Source organism: Poecile atricapillus, chromosome W, assembly GCF_030490865.1.
Source record: "Poecile atricapillus isolate bPoeAtr1 chromosome W, bPoeAtr1.hap1, whole genome shotgun sequence".
NCBI classification, from domain to species: Eukaryota; Metazoa; Chordata; class Aves; order Passeriformes; family Paridae; genus Poecile; species Poecile atricapillus.
Window position 1 is genome coordinate 12030011 of NC_081288.1, and position 12760 is coordinate 12042770.

General features: G+C 37.1%; 1 protein-coding gene across 2 annotated transcripts in view; it reads left to right on the top strand.

The window, feature by feature from the left end:
* LOC131591889 (membrane-associated guanylate kinase, WW and PDZ domain-containing protein 2) overlaps positions 1-12760 on the top strand; it is a 706821-nt gene that overhangs the window by 571759 nt on the left and 122302 nt on the right. The window lies entirely within an intron of this gene.

The following is a 12760-nucleotide window of genomic DNA, read 5'->3' on the forward strand; positions in this document are numbered from 1 at the left end:
CCTTTTGCTTTCATTTCTTTGTATTTCAGTCAATTTTATGCAACAGTATTATCCTTCCATTAGATAAAGGCACACCTCATATTTTTGTGTCGGAATTAGGCAGTGCATCTGTCTTTTAATTTGGGAGAGTGAGAGGTTTGAGGAAATTGCAGAATGCTCATGTAACTAATTTTTCTTTTAATGGCAATAGTTTTTAGTCTCTTTCACATCTTGTTGGTATCTAAGCACATCTGGGTCTTACTTAGTAATTCAAAATCCTTGTTATGCCTCAAGAGCATCCTTCCCTAAAGGATTCTATTTATGCAAGTGAAAAAGAGGAATATATTATCATTCATCTTAAACAGTTTTGCTTTTACAGATTCCCTTTAACTACACAAAAATAACCACACAGACAAGAACTCATTCTACCTTTCATGGCTGGAGGGAGGGCAAGCAAGGGTCCTTCAATAGAAGAAATGTATAGAGTATGGGCAAGAGAGAGTTGAGAAAATATTTTGTTCTAGTCCAAAGTAGAACCTGCATAGGCTCCAGTGGAACAGAAGCACATCTGTTATGGGCACACAGTTCTTCCCTGTGCATGCAGAAGGCTTGACATTGGACTTGAACCTCATTTGTGCTATTCCTCATCTTAGTGATCATATTTTTTTGAATGACAGGACAAAGCCATTAACAGATTTGGGGAGTATGCTCTTTGAAAGATTGTCTGTGGACTGGCAAGGACTGTGCAAATACAAAAATACCTTTCAACTGCTTTGACCAGCATGGGGGACAGTAGGCACTGTCAGAGGGATTTGTCTCACAATTTCTTCACATCATTATATTTCTTCTTCCTTTGTTTTTTTCTCTATTTCCATCACTTCACTATCAGTTCCACTATTCCCTTGTGCTAGGCTGGCTTCGAGGGATCTCTGGGGCTGTGGGACTCTTCCTGATAGCAACAGCCTGAGACTGGGCATGTGGACAGGTGCTCAGTGCTCTCTCTCTGTCTTGTGCCTTCAAGCCCAGGTAAACACAGCTGGAAGAAAATGTGCCACCTCTGCTTATCAGAAGCTCTGCACCAGAGAAACAGCTATACTTGCTGTTCTATAAATTCCATATTGCCTCAGAATCCAAAACATGCTCTCCGGTTTTTAGAGTAGATGGACAACTTTCTCTAAATCAGTACTGTTTGTGAAGCTAGCTGAAGATATATGAATAAGTGTGGAAAAAATGCATACCTCTGTTTTCTAGAAGTACCTTTTAGATGAGTTCTACCAGACGGAAGTGTGGTATTCAATGTTTAGTTTGCAGCTCATTGCAATAAATCTGGGAGGACAGTGAAGTCAGAGGACAAAAATGTGGTCACTGCTAGCATCAAAGGTACTGTCCTCTCTTTTTAGGGTGCCTAACAAATAATGTTATAACAAATAATGTAGGGTGCATAACAAATAAGCATGCTGAGAAGCATATTTCATAGATGTAGTGTTAGAAATTGTGCTTAGGGACATTAACAACATGGTATCAATTTGGGGTTTTTTCCATAAATCCCTACTACAGTCCCAGTTAATCAGAATATTCCTTGCCATGGGCGTTCTATTACAATAGTTTTGCCATAAGTGATACAAATATACGTACTTTTGGAGGGATTGAGTTTTAATCTCAATAAAAGTAAAATTATAGAACCCTTTAAAATTTGTTTCTTCACAGTGTTTAATTGTAATTCAACTCATTCATGCTGAAAGCCTTGAAAATGTTTCAAAAGCAGTTTACAGTATTACAGGCTCACAAGACATTTAATACATTGATAGATTGGTTCATCTTTATGTATGTAAAATTTCTCAAGGCTTAACAATCTGGGGATTCCTTGCTGAGAACAGCTAAAGGACTGTCAGTTTCGGCACTTTGTTCTTGTAAACATTGATTGAAAACATAATGTAGCAACTATTAATGGAATAAAATTAGGCACAAATTATATTTTTTAATTATAACATTTAGTACATTTTTATCAATTATTGTAAAAGCTTGTTCTATTTTGTTTATTGTTCTTTATTTTTTATTGTATTGAACTGGTATAGTTCAATAGAAGTCTCCTTGATATATCATCATAAAATCTATTAAATCAAAATGCACTAGGTCAAACAACCACGGAAGGCATTCACCCAGCAGTGCTTAACTTTGCTGTTAGGACAGTGTTACTTATGGTGATTTCTCTCTTGTTGGTATCAGCAGCCCCGTCTTTGGTTTGAGTGATTCACAAAGAGTCTTGAGGTTTTTTTCTGAACTCATAGTTTGCAGTAAAAGCAGAGAGAGCTAAAATAGACAAGAAGCCATACTTTGATTTTTATACCCAGGGTTGTTTGCCTTTTGATCTTAGGTACCTGAGTTTCTCTGATTATAATCTCCATTGTAAATAATGACTGTGTAGTTTCACTGTATTTCTAAGAATTGAAGTTGACATATAAGCAGTTGACACCTGATTATTTTTTTTGTCTGGAAACCATTTTCAGGTAGTGTCTGTATGTGAGCATTTCTTGCATAAAAGCCTGAAAGATTAATAATTTCATACTTAAAATGCCATAAGATGCAGAAAGAACAAGAGGAGTTTTAATGTAAATTGCCCTTCATTTTAAAAACATCCATTTTTGGAGCAGCATTCACTAGTATACTCCAGTCTGTTTGTGCCTTCCTGAAGCAGGACAGGGCTCTTAGGCAGGAAGTTAGGGTTTTTTAAACACAGGGAAGAACAAAGCACCCAGTGCACAGCAATTTCTGCTTTCTCCCTCACTGCTGCTGGAATTCATGTCCCACATTCTCCTGCTCCTTCCATTCCTGTACCCCACAGCACACACACCATCATCCATTGCTCACCCTTAGTTATCCCCTGTCTCCAGTGCGCTGCATCCACTAACACATGGCACTCTTGCCCCTCTTTGTGCACTTTTCATGCAGCATTTCCTGGAAGGAAGTTTATGGAGTGGCTGTCCCACTTCCCACCATTTTTGCAGGCTTTCCCAAGAGAAGGAAGTTGTGGATGTAACTTGTGGAAGTTGTGCAAGGAAGTTGTGCTTGAAAGAATTCTTCCATTAATCACATTCAGTCACTATGGCTATCATCTCCAATGGGATGGGAGACTGCAACTTGATGTGTTTTTGATGGACACAGAAGCAGAAGTGATACAATCTCAGGGAAGGATGGTGCCACCTACTCTGTCAGGAGGAGGACAAATATTGTGTGGAATCAAATGGCAGTAAGTGGTAGCCTTTTGAGGAAAAATTAGATACAATGATAATTTTGGCAAAGGCTTTTTAATTACCATGGGATGATTCACAGGGGACATTGGGAGATGGCAGGCATAGTGTGAGAATGCTTTTTCATGGTGTGAACAAATAGTCTGATGTGGCATCACAGTCATTCATAATAACACATTTTAATTTACCTTTATTCATTAGCTAAGTAACAAATTAATACATTTAGGCATCCAGTAAATTACTTTCTAAAGAGGAAGATAATGGTTGTTCTCATAGACAACAGGATTAATGTCTCTTTACATTAAGATTTGACTGAGATTTGACTACTGAACAGCAATTGATGTATCCATATTGCAACAGTGTGTGGCAAGCATTGGGATCCAAACATTCAGCTGAACCCCTACATTGCAATGGAAAATGATGGAGTATTTGTCCTGCAATGGTGTAGTATATATTTACTACAGTGGAAATGAGGTCCCAAAAATATTGTGACTTCTCAGTGTTATAATAATTCTTCTTTCTCTCAGAAACCAAAACAGAAAATAGGGAAGGTGTGTGAGACATTAAAGGAGGAAGAATAGCTAGTGGAAGATTGAATAATACCCATAAGAGGGGAATGTGATTCTTAGCCATAAAGCTACAAGGGTAGAAAGTGACCTTTTCCTAACTATTATAAGGCTGAAATTTTCTGTGTGTTGTAAAGCAGTGTTAAAAAAGGAGCTGGTGGGACTTTGGTTGATGTTTTTCTCTCCTTATTATTATAAAAAAGAATATTATGCAAGCTGAATTTTGTAGTTTTATACTCAGTGTAGTATTCAGAAATGAGCTGAAAAGTGAAAGAATAATTATTCAGTGGTGAAAGTGTTAAATTGTTTTGCAAAGAGTAAAAATATATTGTCCTTGAAAATGAGTGCTTGGCAGTGCAAGAGGCTCTAGAGATATTAAGGTAACCAACATTTGCTTGGAAGGAAGGTCAGTTTGATAATACATTACCCTCTATTAACCTGGAAAAATACAGTAAAACCTTGGAGAACCTAAAGGAACTCAGCTATTTATCTTTGCCATGCAATTTTAAAGCAAGTAATATATTCATACATGCCTGAAAAACTATTGAGTAGATCTTTTGGTATAGAAATTATGTGAGAAGCTCTCTGAAGTTAACGTAATCTTTTGTAGATGATTTTACTATGAAAAAAGGAAAGAAAATAGAGAGGTAATTTATAAGATAAGCACATATAAACTAAAATTTGAATGGCCTTTGTAAAACTTCTGAATAGAAAATTACTTATATACTAGCCATACATTTGTATAAGCATTTGTTAATGAATTGGTAATCAAATATAGCTCCATTTCAAATGCACTGAGGTATTTATATGTAGTAGACTACAAGTAAAAATCCATTTATTTAGCAGAAAATTGTTTCACTGTTTTGATACATTTAATTTCTGCTTGATAAAATGCTCCCTGTCTTTAATTTTGCATAAAAGCATTAATCTGTAGTGGTCCAGACCTCTTTTGAAATATCTGTATTTGAAAGGTGCTGACCTTGTAAACCCTGTTGACTACTTTCAAGATACAGCAAGATTTGAGGCTTTATATATATGTACAACCAGGAGTGCACATATATGTATACTGAATTTCTGGTTTGGCATGACAGAAGAAGCACCAAACACTAGGATGAAGCAGTGAATGAGCACACATATCATTAAAACTAATGGCATGATTAAGATGTTAATCAATCAGATTCTTTAGGGTAACATTTGGTAGTGAATTTGTAGCATAAAAAATAGCATCTGGGACAACAGTAAACATTTCTTTTGGGAAGAATGTAGATGCATGTTATTATTATCATTATTGCTGTAGATTAACGTTACTAATCAATACATCAGAGCAACACAATCACATTTGGTGTCTGGCTTTTGGCTCCACATCCATGGTTTGGATCTGAAATAGCCACGCTGACTGCTGGCAGCTCACATTGTTCTCAGTCAGCACAGTGCGGACTCGAGCAATGAATACACAAAACATCCACAAAGCAAAGCTTTAAGTCTTAGCTTTAAATTAAATTAATAACCTGACCGATAGTCAAGTCAGACTTGTACTGGTCTCAGAGAGTCATCTGGGGAATTAGGCACCTGGATGGGCAATGTGCAAGTGTAGCACGAAAAACAAAGTATTGATCAAACAAAAATCACAGTTTTGCTAAATAGATAACAGAGGTATCAAACCAACCCACTTCTGGCAGTAATGCCCACTGTAGTTATAAGGAATCTCCTTGGAAACCATAATATCTCTAAAATAGAAATGAATTTTCAAGTTGTACCTCTATAGATTTTAAATTGAGATGAATCCTACTCATCTATCTTTGGACATGTTTTTTAAGTGTCCAACAAAGTGCTGTTGCTTTCACAAATTACTAATTTAGTGTGTGACTAGTTATTCTTGTCCTCATGGTGCTAGCATTACTCAAATAAATAAAATAGCTCTATTAACCATTTCAGTTCACAACGTGGCTGCCTATTACTAAAAATTTCCAGTAACATATATATAAATATAAATAAATATATATATATATCTCAACATATGAAGGCATTTGTCACTGTGCTGCAGCATCTTTATAAATGCTCTATCTAATTCTTTACCCCATCCATCTCCCTTTTTCCTTCCTGGCAGTTTATGTCAGGAATCAGCAGTGGCAATGGTGTGTAGTTGACAATGCTGCTGAAAATGTCTTCCACCAGGGACAGGCGGCACATGGCCAGGATTCCCAGTGGGGCACAGGGGCTGCTTGTTATTTACATCATGCTTTTCTGTACCCCTATGCCTTTAGGCTGCCAGGAGGCTGCCTGGGCTACTTTCCTCCTCCTGGGAGTCATTACCTAGATAAATGTGATGCGCTGCCTACAGAAATAAAATGTGCATACAAAAGCAAATGTGTTGTAAATTTTGACCTCCTTTTTCTAAAGAAAAAGACGGGGTTTCATTTCTTCACGAGCCTCTGCACACAGTGACGCCTTTCAAAGTGATCCCAAATAGCTATGCAAACATGGCATACATTTTCTATCTCGCTCTTCAGATCCACTGACGCTCTGTCATGCAGTTCATTCACACCAGGCATTTCAGGATGCACAAGTAGTTCCTGCAAGCAAAGCTTAGACAGAGCAAGCTTACATAATTTGTAAATAAAAGACTACCTGGAAAATTGGACCTTTTTCTTTTTAAATGGTCTTGCCTCCAATATATTTGCCATCTTTTAAGTAATTACTTTTTTTGTAAAGTAGCAGTTTTAACATCCATGCTATGCTTTCAGATGCTTGAAGTAATGAAAAACCATTTATAGGAAGAAAATTTGCCTACTCTTTACTGTTTTATGACCAGCATTCATTTAAGTATGCTTTTGCTATTGCATTACTTACATTTTTTAATCTACAATGTTTCATGTTTACTAGATCAGCAAATAATCAAGGTCTTTATATTTTTCTGTAATGTATTTTATTTCTCTTCCAAATAAATGCTTCTATTTAAATAGCTTTTACCACTATATGCAAAATACAAATAAAATGAAAATAGTTTCTTCTGCTAATCCACATCTGCCTGAGTGTAATTACATGATACATGCTGGTTAAGCACAAAAATTTTGAACAGACAGCTTTTTAATTAGGCATATGCATTGGGTCACAGTAGAATTAAAATGGGTTCTAAAAAATTGACTGTATAAAAATGGCACATGCTTACTCAACAGATCTGAGTCTTGGGTAAAGTTGCAGACAAGTGTCTGTGTCACATATTTATGTCGGCCCCTAAAGCAAAGTTCAGAGCCAGTACTCATTACTTCATGATGGGAATGATGAAGCCCAATGATGGGAACAGATTTTAGCCCAAGTTACCACCCCTACAATGACATTTTGTGCAAGTACTGACTCAAATCTGACAGATGATTTATATCTGTTGCTCAGATTGCAGAAAGAGGAAAATATTATGCCAGTTTGAGTGCCTGAATGCCTAGTAACAGATGTTGGGTTGAATTTTTGTCTGATTTAAAGAAATAATAAATTAGTATAATAATAATTAATTCTTTATTAAATAAATAATAATTTTTATTACCTGGATTTTTCCCCCTGAATGAGTTCCCAGAGTTCAATGAGTGAAAGAAGGAGCTGTGGATAGTGTTTACCTGTCAGCTTTGCCGAGTTTGTCACACACAGGTAAAACTTTCTGTATGTGGTGAAGACTGGGAAATGGTCCCAGTATGAGGAGTGATATTTTAATGGACTATTTCATGTTCTCACATAGCAGCAAGTGGTCCTGAAACTATTTCTGAATGCAGAGGCAGCTGCCCATTATGTCTCCCAGCAGCTCTTTTCATTTCACTGTGGCTGCTGCAGTAGTGTCTATCAGAGAAAGTTGTTATAAAGCTGATAATAACGTGCTCAGTTTTAAATTTAGCTCTTTTGATCAGTAGCAGCAGTTATTGAGTTATTGTATGCATGTACTTCTCCCCAGGTTGCCTTTTTTATATGTTTTACCAGTTAATCCTATATTCCTCTTTAGAAGAACTAAGTATTTTCTTGGCAAGTGTTTTAAGTATTCCAGTACTAATATGCAATAGTCATCTTACACTGCAATCTCCTTCAAGAAGTTATTGTAATTCCAAAATTTTTATTTAAAAATAATGGTAATTTTATACTGAGTACTAACAAAATTAGGGCCTTTTTTCTTTTACTTTCTTTTTTTTTTTTTTTTTTGAGACAACTCAGGCTACCATGAACTAAAGGACCCTAGGCTTTATCTTTTATCATGTAAAAGTCAGGCCATCAAGTCTTAGGAGCTAGAGCCAAATGGGTTTTACAAGGTTCTGTGGCAAGTCAGAGTATAAGAAACAGAGAATTTCTGTTTGTGCAGAACTGTCTGAAATCTTTTGCAGCCAAAAAAAAAAGCTTCTGGTTATATGTAATGGAAATTATTTATTCACACACTGGATTAACACCTATGGCAAGTGGAGGAAAGTTGAGCTTCAAATTTTCAGAATGTAATTTGTCTGCTATTGTTTAACTAAAGGATCCCTCACACACTAGTTCTCTGTAACTGCTGCTTGTAAGTGTATGTGTGAATGTAAAAATGGCTCATTTCTTACAAATCTTTGCTTCTTTCATGACCATCAATCACATGCTGTTGTTATTAAAATTACCCCCATGTTTCATATTTTGATACTGGAAACGTGCTCTGAATTTATTATTAACAGGTTCCAGTGCCAGCAATCATGCAGCACTCTGCAGAAAGAGAAGACAAGGTCACTGCTGAGAAGTGACAGAAATATCTGGAAATGACAGTAGCAAGTGTGGGTGGGCAGGTGAAGGGAAAGCTTCAACGATGAAGTAATCATGTATTGCTAGTTCTGAAACTGATGCAAAGTATGCATATGCAGAATTTAGATTACATGGGTGAGAATTACAAGTGGGAATACGTAATGCTGGAGAAGTTAGCAGAGTTTATGATGGCTATAAATGCAGCAAAAAATTATGCAGCTCCAGCCCTGCAGAGCTGGTGTGTCCTGTGCTGACTTGCAAAACCATGAGCTGGTTTTAGCTCCGTTGCTATTGGTTTATGCTGGCTGCAGGGGGTTAGCAGAGGAGCTGTCTCCACCCCAAATCACAACATTCTGTCATAATTTAAGCACAGAAACCAAGTGCTAAGAGCATGATCAAAAACCCAATAGAAAGAATGGAGACATTTCTACTAAATTTTGATAGAAAATCTAATCTGCACTTTTTTCTCTGCATTCATTCTTCAAAGTTTAGTGAATTGTAATTAATAATGAGAATGGCTTTCTGGTATGCAATTCAGTTCACTGAAATAACAGTCAGAAACCTAAGTGCACAAGAAATATAATAAGAAGAAATAGGCAAAATGTTTGTATACAAACAGTGGGAAGAGAAGTGAGAAAATGGACAAACTTCACCTAGAGTGCAGAGCACAGAGAATCCAGTGTTAACAAAAACCTATCAGAAACAATAACTGAAGTCAACTGAATAGTACAGGTTCTTCAGAAAGGAGGTAAATAGAGCTGATAACATTGCCTGAAACTATAAGATAATTTGTGATGAAAGTAGTTATGTCAATAAAACAAATTCTGCTTTGATCAAGCACTTCAAGCATGAAAAAAGTTAGATTTTTTTCAGAATTAATGCTTGTGGAAAATCCCCAGGGTGTCAGATTTAATTCTGCAGCATTATTGTAGAGAGGAATGTAAAACAGAATCTGTCATTAAAAGATGTTGAAGCTCAGAAATTTCTTCACCAGTTACTAAACCAACTAAAGATAATGACAGTATAGATCTGGTTGTTGCTTTGAAATATGTAGGTAACAAAATGTAACCTCTAATCAAACATTCAGGCACTGAGTCAATTAACATTACAATTATGTGACAATAAGTAATGATCAGCAGCCTTTAATAACCAAAACAGGCTAGTTAAATATATGAAATACTATGGGGTTTGTTGTTGTATCTGTGAAGAAGACATCAAATTTCATCAAGTTTAACATACTGTGTTGTATCTGACAATGGGGGACTAGGTTCAGCCACCCAGGAAGTCCCCTCCAGACCCATTTTCCTAAATTTTTCAGTTAAATGCAAGAGCCTTAACTAAATCAGAGGTAACTTTAGGACAGTTTAACAAATTTGCTTGCTGTCAGTATTTAAGATTCTTCAACTCAGTGCTGAATTTAGACATTGAAGAATCTGTTTTTGTGGTAGTGTAGATTTTTGAGATGTAGGCCAGGGTATCTGTTGTCTACTGGGTGTCTATCAAACCTGCCAGTTCATCTAAAGAGTCTGATTCAGATGCCTTCTCCATAGATCAGCCCTTCTGGGCTCCCTCATCCCTGAACAGTCTCAAGTAAGATGAGGTTGGTATGGCATGTGTACATTTTGTAGTGAGGAAGATGAAATTTGAGAACACCTGATAGAGAGGATGTTCACCCCAGAGAAGAGAAGTCTCAGGGGGGTTTTATCAATCTGCATAAATACCTGTACAAACAAGGTAGAGCCATGTTCTTTCCAGTGGCAAGAAAAGAAGCGATGGGAAAACACTCAACCACAGGAGGTTCCCTTTGAACATCAGAAAATGCTTTCCTGCTGGGAGGGCGACTGAGCATTGACACAGGCTTCCCAGAGAAGATGTGGAGTCTACCTCCTTGGAGGTTTTCAAAAGCCACCTGGACATGATCCTGGGCAACTGGTTCTAAGGGATTCTGATTGAACAAGGTTTGGACAACATGACCTCTAGAGATCCCTGCCAAGCTCAATCATTCTGTAAGCAAGCTCCAGTCATTTTAGCAAATTTAATTCTAAAAGTCAGGCAAAGTTTGATGCTTAATATAAATGTTCTGCATAACTTCAAAGATACCCACTCACTGTGAAACTGTGATTTCTGGAGGCAGACTATGGCTTGCTCAGAAAATCAGACAGGAGTTATAAAGTGGATCACTATTATGCTCGTCCATATGCACCCATTATTATTAGAAGCAGCAGAAGAGAACAGGCAGAAAAGATGCTGCAGGAACCTTTAAGGGAGTTTTCCTAAAGAAGAGAGGTTTTGAACTTTGCATTAACATGGCACTGGCTCTGTAATGCTCTTATCTCTCTCTTCCTACCAAATGCTGAGTACTTCTCTGTGTCAGCAATGAGGAACTCTCAGCCTGGAAAAATGAGTTAGGATTGGGGAAAGTACAGCTGAGAAATTAATTTGAGGGATTTCTGAAATTAACCCCTTTTTTCCTCCTTCTAGTCTCACGAGCTGAAACTGTTTCTCCCCACTGCAGCCCCACTGTAACTCCTTCCTTTGAGCTGAACTTAGTAACTCATGCCCTTGTGCTCATCACACCTAACCTGTGGCTGTACATTCTCCATGTGACAGTACAGCAGGTGGTCCCAAACAGGCACACTGTGACTGAGTTACAGCTTCAGCATCTGCCCAGCCATGCTATTTGTGTTATACCTCAGGAACAAAGAGCTTTAAAAATATTGATTCAGGAAATGCTGAAGGATTGTCTGCTGGCCTGTGAGGGATAATGGAAGCTTGTTATTTGAAGTTCTTCCACAAGGTCTTCTAGTACTCAGTTTTACCTGTTTAGTGACTGAGGTAAGGGACTACTTGGCTTGTATGTTTCCTGACTGCACTCCTTTTGCAAAAGCTAATTTCTTTTCACTACAGATCTATATAATGTCAACTAGTTCATGTAATTTTCTGATATATCGAAATCATATTGATTTAAGTTTTTTATCATAGCAAACCCTGTCCAAATACTCAAAGTGAAGGGCTGAAAACAGGCAATGATTTACTTGCCCCAACACAAAAATTGCATATTTCTTTTTGCACTCTGCTAATGTATTGTAAGAGAGGATGAACAAACAGATTGGTCTCCTCCCACCACATAGCTGCATTGCCAGCACTCAGGGAAATAAAGACTGCATGGATTAAAAAGTCGCAAGGTTACTATTAAGGCATAGCTACTGAAACAGGAGCATGCACTGAAGAGCTCTCAGTTCAACAGAAGCAGTCCTGTTGTGAGCAATGTCAGCCTCACTGCTAACGTGGGAGCCAGGGGTGAGAATGCAGGTAAGATCTTTCTATAGCAGGGCATGAGCAAATGATGATGAATTGCAGTCATTGCCACAGAAATTTTTACGGTGCATATTTTCTTTTAAATTTTGACTTTCGAAAACTGCTTTATTTTCAGCTGCTTGAGACAAAAGCAAGGGAGTTTTTTCAGCACTGCCTATGAAGTGACATTATTGTTTGTGCTTGTTTTGAAATCTATTTATGATGCACATTTAAGAGAGCATTTGCAGCTCCTAAGGTTTATGTGTGTAATACTCACAATCATTTAAACAGACTTCCTTAGCGTTTTTTCCCTAGGCACCCTCTGAAGAAATCCTCCTCTGAATCACAGTTTGTGCATATGCAATTAATTACTGTCAGGCTGTTACACAGACTGATCATGTGGGAATTGACCATTTCATTTTCACATAGAAACAGCCTTTGCCTTTTGTCCTCACTTGGAAACAGCCCTTACATTGGCATCTTGATTATCCTCAGTTTGCTGGATTAGATGTTTTGATTGAAGTACTTGAAAGACATAATTTCATAAATACACTTCAAGCAATTCCACCCAAACCACCTCATTCTCCCTACATCATTGTCATTTTATTGCTGAGTTTTCAAATGCCTTTAAAAAGCTTTGTGTTGTGATGTGTCAATTTTTGAATTGTGTACTTTGTAGAGATCTCACAGTATCCTGGTGATTAATGATAGAATAATAAGACAGTCTTCACTTAGAAAAATACTTTAACTTCTAGTGTTCTCTAACCAGATATCCTTTTCTTTTTCTATAAAGATGCAAACATTTTTATGAAAGTGAAAACTGACTGTGGGTCATTAAACTATTCTGAATATTGTTTGCACTGATAACTCGTTTTTATTTTATTGTGCACCTTAACAGTACATAAAAATTATTTATGGTTATAAATATAC